The following is a 12,321-nucleotide window of genomic DNA, read 5'->3' as shown; positions in this document are numbered from 1 at the left end:
CATAGCTTTATAAGGTTAAAACTTATCAACCCTGGTTGGAACACATTTGTTGCATAACACTGACAAAGATTTCTTAGAGACTGGAATTTTTCAATGGCAAAATTTGCACTATTCTTTTCCAGCCTCAGGGACATTTACAAAACAATCCAGCTAGATCAAAGTTAGGAAAAATTCACATTGCTCAAAATTTCTCTGTTTGGTAAGTGACCTGCAGCACGCAGGTATTTTTCAACATACAGATTTTGTGTCAGCCACTGGCCTGAAATGCGGGGAATACTATTAACCTATCCTCCTGTCTTGGGTTCAGCAGTAGCAGTGATTTTTTAACTTCTGTCGTGGTTTAAGCCCAGGCCGTAAATCAGAACCACGAAGTCCACTTCCCCCCCCCCACCTTTCTTCCCTCTGCTTCTGGAGGGACGGGGAGGAGAATCAAAAGAATGCAGCTCCTACGGGTTGAGATAAGAACAGTTTAATAACTAAGGTATAACACAAATCACTACTGCTACCACTAATAGTAATAATGATAAAGGAAATAACAAGCAAGAGAATACAACCGCTCACCAACCGGCACCTCACCCCCACCCTGCCATGATCCAGCCCTTCCGGGAACCCTCAGTTCTACCTCCTGGGCATGACGTGCTGTGGTATGGAATACCTCTTTGGCTAGTTTGGGTCAGGTGCCCTGTCTCTGCTTCCTCCCGGCTTCTCCTCCTCCCTGGCAGAGCATGAGACTCACAAAGTCCTTGGTCAGTCTAAACATCGCTGTTATCAGCTCCATTCCCAGGCCGAAAGTCAAAAACACAGTGCTGCAAAAGCTACTAAGAAGGAGAAAAACTGACTGCTGCTGCTGAACCCAGGACACCTTCTTAGTAGCTGGTGTAGTGCTGAATTTTGACTTTCAGCCTGGGAACAGCGCTGATAACAGCTATGTTTTTAGTTGTTGCTAAGTAATGTTTACTCTGACCAAGGACATTATGCCCAGTATACAAACTAGGGGCAGTTACCCAGAAGGGCCGGGCTGGCTATCGAACTGCGGGTGGTGAGCGGTTGCATTCTCTTCCTTTGTTATTTCCCTTATCATTATTATTATTGGTGGTAGCAGTAGTGGTTTGTGTTATACCTTAGTTACTGGACTGCTCTTATCTCAACCTGTGGGAGTTACATTCTTTCGATTCTCCTCCCCATCCCTCCGGAAGGTGGGGGAAAGAAGTGGGGGGAGTGAGTGAGCGGCTGTGTAGTTCTGGGTTGCCAGCAGAGCTTAAACCACAACAGTTCTTTGTGGTGACCAACGTCGGGCACGAAGGGTTGAGATAATGACAGATCTGACCAGAGTGTATTCAATCGTATTTGTGATAATCATTCATTGTTTTGGATTATATAGTCACTCGGCACAATGCTGATCTATTAGCTTTCAAAGTTGTTGCTCTTGATCTCGGAGTTTCAGCATGTCGCACCTTACTTACAGCCGGTATTTGCTGTTTTAGTGTTTATTGGATGGGGGGCTTGGGCTAAGGTTCTTGTTCCGCTGTACTTTAGGGTAATGACTTGTAATACAATAGATTCATTGATAATGAAACTGATCTGGCTTGCATTCCCAGTGTGGTCATCACCTCTATACTTTGGGAGGAATATAACAGAAATGTTTAGCAATTACACATCTTTTTAACCCTCCTCGGGTGGTCAACCTATGAAGGAGACATTCCCTTACACCCCCAGCTCCCCAGCCAGACTGTTTACAGCATCATTTAAGAGTTTCGAAGGTTTTGAATGGCCTTTGGATACCCTCGAGACCTGCCTGCTGATTGTGATGGGGATCACCATGCTGGCGAACATACAGAGTGTGTTTTACCCACGACCATTTCATCTGATCTTGAAAGTTAAGCAGAGTCGGGTGTTGGTCTTGTCTAGGGTTAGATGATGACACAGGAGGACCAGGAGATTTTCCCCAGGGCTGGACAGTCATGAGTGGCAGGGTGTGGGGGACAGTATGGGCAAGTATCTAGTCCAGTGGGACTGTCCAGTGCTTCGGAAGCATCGGAGATGGAAGGCAGCCGTATGGAGTCCCCGATGACAAGCTGCAGAAATTGCTGAAGGTGTGGGGCTTGAGATAAGAGCAGTCCAGTAACTAAGGTATAACACAAAACTACTACTGCTACCACCAACAATAATAATGATAAAAGGAATAACAAGGGAAGAGACTCACCACCCACTGACCGATACCCAGTTCTACCCAAGAAGTGATCTGGGCCTTCTGGGTAACTGCCCCCAGTTTATATAACTGGGCATGACATGCTGTGGTATGGAATACCTCTTTGGCTAGTTTGGGTTAGGTGTCCTGTCTCTGCTTCCTCCTGGCTTCCCCTCCTCCCTGGCACAGCATGAGACTCCCAAAGTCCTTGGTCAGACTAAACATTCCTGAGGAACAACTAAAAACATCGGTGTTATCAGCGTTTTTCCCAGCCTGAAAGTCAAAACCACAGCACTGCACCAGCTACTAAGAAGGAGAAAAATGACTGCTATAGCTGAACCCAGGACACTTCCTATAATAGAAGAAAGAGAAATGCAGTATCACTGTACAATCTCAAAGGAAAGGAAAAGAAGGTTGGGGCTTTCTGCTTTCTTAAATCATCCACCTCTAACTGTACCTCAGCGTGCAGTTTTTATTAATGCTCCCTCAGAGGAAAGCCTTCTGTAGGAAATTTCACGATCCATATTGTAGTGCAGACATCCTTCGTAACATACCCCTCTCAAAGGTGCTTGTACATATCTCTATTTATAAAAGAGCTTAGCACATCACAATTGTGTTCAAACTTTCAAAAAGATGCAGTTTCAATTTAATCCCCTATAGGATCTTCAGATTTTCAGAAGGGCTCAGTACCCCACAGCTCAGCTCTCATTGTCCCATACACAGCCGAGTTGCAACAGACTTTAAAATGTGCCGCTCTGTTTTGAAAATGTGTTTACTGAGTAATTAAGACTCTTCCTGAAGAAAAAATAAACAAACTAACATCAATTGACATGTCCGTTTTGAGGTATTTTCATCCAGAAGTGTTCTGAAGTCTGAAACTTAACATGAGAAAGACACTGCTCAGCAGTTTCAGTAGTTAAGGGCAATATTTGGGTTATGAGAATGCAAGGCTCCTGACTGAAATGGTATCCTGTTTTTCTGGTCAGCTCTGTTTATGGACTTCCTGCAGCAGCTAAGGAGAAAATGTGCCATTTCATTTGACAGGTTTCACCTTTCCAATCCCAGACAGAACATCAAGCAAGAGGAAATTGAGGTCTGTAATAGCCATTTGAAGCCAACAATATTTTTTAAAGCCTTCTGTTGAAATAATCCTAAAATTTTCCAAAGGACAGAGTTACCTAGGAGGTATTGAACAGTGGGTCTTTGTCCCATTTTGAAATCCCATCTGTCACTGGCCTTTCAAATTAGCCTAAAGGAATAACTTCTGTAGATTTAATTTTTTGACATTAAAAACCAAACAAACAAAAAATCCACAGAAAAACCCCCAAAACACCAACAAAAAAACCCAAAACCAAACTCCAAACTCTAGATAGCATACAGTGTATAGCAAATTGCATTTTTTATATAGATAGCTTTCAGATTCATAGAATCATAGAATCCCAGGTTGGAAGGATCCTCAAAGATCATCTGATCCATCTTTTCTTAGCAAAGCATGACCTAGACTAGATGACCCACCACCCTATCCAGTTCAGTCTTAAGCATCCAATACTGGGGAATTTACTACTTCCCTCGGGATGTTATTCCAATGGCTCATTGTTCTCATTGCAAAAACACTCTCTCTTGCATCTAACCAGAATATAGATAGCCATAGATAAGATTTAATCTGTTGACTGGGTGATTTAGCTTAATTATATGTTTGAAACCTTATTTAAAATTGAAGAGGAAACTTACAATGACTTTTATGGGCATACATTACTGTATTAGTATTAGTTCTCTTTTGTCTGAGTGAAAACACAAATATGGCACATTTTGGACTTCACTTCTGTGAACTTGGAAATTGCTCTCCTTGGCCAAATTAGCTCTGCTGAGGCAGTAAGACTTGGTTTGGTAGAAGCACACTGAGTCCAGAATTAGAAGAGGCAGGGAGGTATGTTGGAGTAGCGTAAAATTACTTATCCTTCCCAGCAGGTACTGCAGCATGATACTCTGGAAAGCTTAATTTTAGGCTGTTGGTTAAGATTGGGAAGGGAGGTGGACAAGAAGTGCACACTTTAAAAGCAATTTTCTTTTTTAAATTCATGGTGGGGAGAAAAAGGTATTTATGTTAAAGAAATACTATAGCTGTAGAAATTACAGAGCTGAGCTGTACTTTAAATGGGAAACATTTTATAAGACTGAAAAAAATTGAAGTCTGCACAAAATAATTGCATATGTAGATCGTTATTTTAGTTACACTCATTTTAAACTTCTCTAAATCTGTTTTAAAAATCTAAATCTAAATCATAGCCACCAACACTGATGCACCCACACAGACACACACAAAACACACCACACAGAACTCCTGCAACCACTCGTGCCATGCCAGACTGTTCTGATTCCTCACCAGGCATCCATGAATTAACATATTATAAATGTTCTTCCCTATATTGCAAAATTGATTACTGTCATGCTCACCAGCCACCACAACTCTGAATTCATGAAGGTTATACAAATAAGTCTGATTATTGACTTATGGTTTTATACCTGTCTTCTAATAAACATACTGACCAATTACAAAAGCAACAATTTTCCAATTGTTAGAAACAGGAAAAGATTTCATTTTGTAATAAAGATTTGCTAATCTATGTAATCAAATATAATTTGAATAAATAAAATACAAATTCCTGAATGTGTGTTAGAAAATTATAAAAAAAAAAAAAAAAAGGAGGTGAAACAATGTTATACTTAGCTATTCGTTTAAGCTCAAGGAATTAAAATAACCAAACTTTAAGTTTGGTTATTTTAGATAGGCAGTAAGCAGAAAGGTATTTTTTTTTCACCATGTTATATAGCTAATTCAACAGAAAGACCAGTAAAATGCTATTGCTTTCAAATGCAACCTGGTGTTGCTAACATGTTATCTATTTTGGGCCATCAGCTTCCTTTAGAAGTCCACCATTTCAAACAGAAGAGTGTCTAAGTTTCTTGATTTTGAATTCTGTCTAAATAGTAATGTTATTAAATGTGTACATTTTATGCCTTGGCTGGGCTTTTGTGATAACCAAATCTGACCTCCTCTTTATCACATGTCACACAAACTTAACCACTATTTCTACATTGACAATTAGCTGCTGGAATTATCTGAATTATCTAAATTATCTGAATTATCTGAATTATCTAAAAACTATCTGTTTCCCAGTTAAGTTTATGTGAAAACTTTTGTTTCTTTCAAATAATTTTGAATAATAACTTCTCCAACTCTTTTAATAACGTAGTAGACAAATTGATGATCCTCCAAGTTTTACACTATCAATACTTCTTTTTTTAATTCCACAGATTAATGTCACTTTCACAGTTGAATACTGCCTAATATTCTTGAAATATATTGCTGAAATAAAAACTCAAAATTTTCTGCTAGAATTTGAAAATACCTTAATGAATGGCTATATGGCAGGAAAGCACAGGGTGTTCTTCAACATATTCAAGTGCAAGGTACTGTCCTCAGGAGGGAGTAACCTCAGACAATTTGTGTGGCTCTTCAGTCTATTGGCCGTAGCTGCATTTTATTCCTCAAGCTTAGTTTTTGGTTAAAACAGTTCCCAGTTCCTGACCTTGAGAGTACAGGAAGGTGTGGCTTTTGGTGATACAAAGCTGGAGACTACACTTTCAGCATGAGAGCAGGAGATCATTCTCAGTCTTAAATCTCATGCTAAGAAAAGACAGCTAAGAGGAGCGTGATTAGAGCCTTCAACTACACAACAGCTGCTAAACAAAGGCTGGGAACCGTATCTCCATGTCTGAACAACGATGATGCACCATTAGAAAAAGCTTCAAACAGTAAGGGTGATGAAACCCTGAAAAACAATTCTTGGGGTTGCTAAAGAGTCTTGATCTCCAGAAACTTTTATGACTGGTAACGATGAGCTTATATCACAATCAACACAGGTATGGTCATTCCTGCCTCAGGAAAAGGCATAGACTTTTGACAGTCCCTTTTAGCCTTCAGTTTTGCAGCTGAACTGAGATCAACCAACAGGAATTTCTCATTCCTCCCTCCTTTGGTCATATTACTCCCCAAGTGCCTCTTCTCCACCATGCCATCTGCTATACCATGTCTTACAAATTCCAGATAAATTGTAAGGTCTTAAAAAGGCAGCCCTGTACCCAAACTCTAATTACTCCCTGTACATCCAAAGAAAGAAGAGGACCACACTCTGCACATCTAATAGCACTCAGCTACTCTGATAAAAAATATTTGAAAGGCTGTTTGCTTGGCATGGTATTAATGAGAAATCTTGTCTGTTCAGAGGCAGTAATGCCCCTTTTAACTTCATATCTTTAAGGAGCAGGGAATAATTTAGTTGAATAGGCAGTGGAGCACCTCTTTCCTAGTTCTCTTTTTAAAGAAAATATTAGTGGCATCAGATCTCGGGGTTTTATATTATTATTATTATTATTATTATTATTATTATTATTGCTGTTATTGCTGTCTAAAGCCACTCTTGAAACATCAGTAAAGCGGCAGTCTTTGTTACATTGGTGAAATGTGAATGCAGATGGATAAGGAGTCTGTTTAGATTCAAGTTCTCCATTCTTATAGAAGAGAAATGAGACTTCCCAAGATGTTGGCTAATCATCTCATAAAGAGAACAATTTTAAAAATATGCCTACCAAAATGATCCTGTGATCGTTATTTACTGGTTTCAGCTGTTGCTGCTGAAGACAAAGAATGGAAGAGCAATCTCTCACTGAAGATCTACACTCTTCATAGTTTTTATGATAAAGACATTTTTCAAGTGCAGAAAATCTACCTGGCAAACAAACCTGACCTTTTTTTAAAGATCACCACAGTCATTACACTTATAACTTGGATAAGTCTGATTAAAGTCAACAGTGAATTTTAAAGTGCAGATGTGGCCATATGCTAACACAATCATGGGGGTCTTCCAAAGTGATAATTTTTTCTTCCTTTTCTTTCAGCCTGACACCACCAAATCATACCAAAACCCCCATACGTTGTATACATGATTTTTGCTTGTTATACGGAGATGATCCTGTTATAAATAACTAGCTGCTGAAAGAAGAAGCAGTGAAGAGCACATAAAGGCCACATGCTGAAGTGCTTCTTCAAAGATTCCTTCTCACACTGCTGGCCAATCTCTCCAGGCTGGACACATGACAATGGTGGAGGAAAATAGTTGCTCACTGTGTAGTAAATGAACTAAGAAGGACTGTTTTCACAAGGATGTGTGCTCTGTGTCCCCTAATTTTTCCTGCGGCTCATCCATCTACCTCTCCTATCCCCTACTTGCCATGCCTGACAGCATACGCCACGATTATCTGTGTGCTGATGGAACAGCCAATGTGTGCATGCTGATTGACCAGCTGGCTGTTGCGTCTTATAAAGGACAAGGACCTGAATTATGACTTCCCTTGCCTCACCAGGAAGCACTAATTTGGGCTTGCATTTTCCATCCTGCCCACAATTTGCTGGTTACCGTCACTGAGAAGAGGATGGCCAAGTTCTTCAGTACTTTCGGAAATGGCCAAAAGTTTAAGAATTGTTCAGTGAAAGCTAGCAGACAGATAGTATGATCAGATATATATAATTTTCCTAAGAGTTGGGCTGATAGTGTGTGTACAACTGCAATTAGGTGCAAATTCAACATAAAATACAGCACAAAATATGAGTTTTGGTGACTTCATATATTACCATCTGCCATATGGGTCACAGAATCCAGCTGGGTGCGCATAATCACACTGTTCCAACTGTGAAAATAAAGCTTATTAGCTAAAGCTTCAGCATATTTCTACAAACCTACACCTTTGCAGATTTGAGTTTAGGTTCTCCACTATCTTCAGTGAAGCAGTTGGAATTTTCTTGCTTATTGACAAGCATATTTTTTCAACCCAAAGCAATTTTTGAGAAAATTTAGCTTTTGCATATCTACCGTGTGATTTTTGATGTTAGAATTGATAGAATCAATTGATAGAATCAACTTTTAGAGGCAATGTATGGCTTAGCTAAAGGAAAGAAAAATTTCTAAAGATGACCTTGATGCACAAAAGAAGCATAATAAATATGTTAATATTCTAAAAGGATTGTTTTGAAAAGCTTATATTTTTCTCCCTTCCAATAGCTAATTTATTTAACTGCAAGTCAACAATACACCAATATGCAAGTCACCTATACCTCAATAGTATCAAATTCCCTTTAACACAGAACTGGATTCCATGAAGTACTCTGCTTCTTCAAGTCCTTAAGCAAGCCTGATTTTAGTACTCCACGAAAAAGCTGGTAATGGTACAGACCCCTACCATTGCCATAATCTTAAAGGTCAGATATGACAGATTTTAATATTTTAATGGCAAAACTAGTATAAGATGAAGACAAGTTCTTTTGGCACAAACTAAGAAGATTTTTATGGCTTAGTTAATCAACTTAGTGGGAGGTGTCCCTGCTCATGGCAGGGGGTTGGAACTAGATGATCTTAAGGGCCTTTCCAACCCTAACTATTCTATGATTCTATGACTCTTATTTCCTGTTAGGATAGTTTCACATGCATTGCTATTCTTCAAACATGTTTTTGAGTGAGGACTAGTTCAGGTAAATCAATATCATTCAATTATGAAGAACTTAGTGGTTACCTTCTTGAAATCTTGCCCATCTCATAGCCACAGAAGGTATAAACTGCATTTTCTAAAAGAAGTTAATTGGATGTTGAAGACTATATATTAGAAAAAAACCTCTTCCTTGTGAGGGTGGTGAGGCGCTGGCACAGGTTGCCCAGAGAAGCTGTGGCTGCCCCATCCCTGGTAGTGTTCAAGGCCAGGCTGGACAGGGCTTGGAGCAGCCTGGTCTAGTGGAAGGTGTCCCTGCCTGTGGCAGAGAGTTGGAACAGGATAAGCTTTAAGGTGCCTTCCAATACAAACCAGTCTGTGATGCTGTGATTTTATAACAATCAGTAACAGGGTGGAAATGCCTTTAGAATGGGAGCAGTGACAGTCAATATGGTGCAAGTATTTGGCAAAGCAGATGCAGCTCTCAGCCAATGGACCAACACACACAGAGGAATGTGCCTGGGAAGTACCATTCTTCCTTGATGACATTTTACATGTGATGCAAAAATTCTTCATGGCTGCATTTTCACACTAATTTTTTAAGCGAAAGGCAAGCAGCTGCCAGCACTGAGTCCTGGTAATCTGTCTAGAAATGGAGTGTCAGAAGAAAAGCATGCTTTTTCAGCCAAGTCCTCTTCCACTTCATTTATGTGGAAATGGACTGGAGCAAAGGATGCAGAAAAGCAAGAAAGTAAAAAAAAGTCACTAATATTAAGGGCAGCCAAGAAAATATTTTTCACCTTCAAAACCTTTGGCTAAATTTAGATTTAAAGCTGCTGAGATTTCAGGCTGCTGAGATTTAAGTGGACGTAATGCCTGTGGATAGCAAAATGTTTAAAGTATTTGGCTGTATAAACAGAGTCCTTCTTAAAGAATAAATTTCACTTCAACTGAGGAAAAGAGGAAGCCTAAGCCCATCAGCAGTTTCCTAAGAATGTACAAACAGCAAAAAACTAGTGAGCTTCTAAGCAGAGGATCCAAAGTTGTGCTACCCATCTGTCTGAGAAGGCAGGATCACCCTGGTGCTCATGATGAGATCTTCAACTTAGTATTTTTTAACAGGATCACACGTAGTTTGTTTATTACCCAGAGTTCTGGTATTACACTGGACATGACCTGCAGGAAGACAGGAGGTATCAAACCTTCCACATCTTCATCCACAATCTTCACACTCATTGCTAATCTCTGGCTGGAGGCTCTGGAATGTCAGATTTGTCTGCTGAGGGCTCAGAGCAACTGTAAAACTGCATTTCAAACTCTCCTTATTTGTTTGGGTTTGGTTTTAGTTCTTGTTAGGTTTGGTTTGTTTTTGTTTTTTGTTTGTTTGTTTGTTTGTTTGTTTAATTTTTAAATTAGTTTGGGGTTTTTTTTTTATATAAAATCTGTAACTGCTTTTGTGTAATAAGGCTTCTTTCCCCCACAGCAATCACAGCCAACAAGGGCACCACCTGAAAACTAATAGGCTAAATAATAATGTGAAGTGTCTGCAGCTTTCTGTTTATCATATGAATAGAAGCAACAATGGTCACAGTAGGCAGGGCCTTAGCAGGAGGACATAAAGGATATACCTTCACATAGAGCTTTGTGTCAGTGTGTTACAAGCTCTGCAAAGGCAGAATGTGAATAATTGCACCAGATGTGTCAAAACAACAGCAAGCATGGGAATGATGCGGATTACTCAAACTTTCACTGCCATAGCTCCCAGGCAAAGAGGGGAAATGTGCATGTTTATGAGGAAATAGTCTTCTGTAGATTAATAGATTTTTAAACCAAAAAGAACTCCCTTACCATCATCTCTTTGTAGGAAATCATATTCAGATCAAGAACATGTTTATGCAGCAAAACACAGGGAGCAGACAGAAAGCTAACTTAACTTGGCTGTTTCAGTCATGAAAATGGGTCAAGGTAGGCTTCAGCCAACGTAGCTGGGACATAAGAACTTGGGAACTATGGATCAGTATATTCCTGGATATCACTATGTTGTGCCTTTGTTAGCATGTTTGCTTCCATTTTTGAACTTAAATTAGCATAACTGAATTAGCACTGACTACAGCTTCAGCTTTGTTTTGCTGCACTGTATAAATGTGAGACCAATAAGGTCAGGCTCCATCATAGAAAGTGTTTGTCACCTCCTCATAGTGGCACAAAGACAAATGAGAAGGGGGTGGCTGGGACAAATCTAGCTCATCCATACCAGGAGCTAAAACAGATATAAGCTTTCTCCTGTGATGAAGCCCAAAGGCTGTCACAAGCCCACTTCAGCAGCATGCAAAACCAGATCCAAAGAAGCACTTTGAAATATGCAACAGAGTGCAAGCAGTCTTCATGCACAGTCATCCTCCTGGTTTGTCTACTAGGACAATTAAACCCTTGTATCTCTTTGAACTTGCAGCTATTATCATGATAGCTGTAAATCTGATATACAGATGTTATTTAAGACTTGGAGAGTCTAAAAAAAATAAATAGTTCTCCAAATCAACTCACATTTACATGTTGTAGATACCCAAGCCTTGTGCTGGATCTCTGAATGGATTTATGTTTCACATACAAATGTTAACTGAGAAAAAAAGAGCTAAAAAAGAGAAATAATGCAAATCCAAATTATACTTTACTGGACGTACCAGTTGTGGGATTGCTCTGTTAAGTTCAGCCTAAAAAAAATGGGGGTTTTGGATTTGAGAATCCATTCAGAACTTCGTTCTAAAGCACCTGCAGCATGTGTCAGGAAATCATTAATATTTGATTGAAAACACATCATCTCTCACTAGGAATACACATGGCAATGATGAACCAACTAAGAAATACTGGCTCCTATACAAGGGTTCTGAAGGAATCTTCAAAGCATAGCTTGTTTACAGGGGCATATCCATAGAAATATCCCCAGAATGCTAACTTTTTCCACTCACTAAAATCTCCTTGACAACTAGCTAAGATGTTCTGAGATTAAAATCTTCTGTGAAAGAAGAGGAAAATTTGGAACCTCAGAAGGCTAAAGAAACTGGGGATTAATTGAATTAACTTCAGAATTTTAATTGGATATTGAATATTAGATATTAGGAAAAACTTTTCCTTGTGAGGGTGGTGAGGCGCTGGCACAGGTTGCCCAGAGAAGCTGTGGCTGCCCCATCCCTGGCCATGTTCAAGGCCAGGCTGGACAGGGCTTGGAGCAACCTGGTCTAGTGGGAAGTGTCCCTGTCCATGGCAGGCGGTTGGAACTGGATGAGCTTTAAGGTGCCTTCCAACCCAAACCAGTCTGGGATTCTATGATTCTTGAATGCAGATATAACTCATCCATCTAGAATTTGCTTAGCAAAACAAGGAGAGCAAAGAGGTGCTATATATGAAAGGTGGGAGAGGGGAAGTTCTAGGATGTCTCATCTTTCCAGATGAATGTAACAGCGAATCAGCAGAAAAATTTTGTACCTCTTCAGTAAATCCAAGGGCATATAATCAGAATAGATAAAAACCATATAGTTCCATTAACACCAGCTTCATGAAGTGAATTCGTAGCAGCTAAAAATCTGTCTTCCAGC

Source organism: Psittacula echo, assembly GCF_963264785.1.
Source record: "Psittacula echo genome assembly, chromosome: Z".
Classification (NCBI taxonomy): Eukaryota; Metazoa; Chordata; class Aves; order Psittaciformes; family Psittacidae; genus Psittacula; species Psittacula echo.
Note: the sequence above shows the minus strand (reverse complement) of the source record.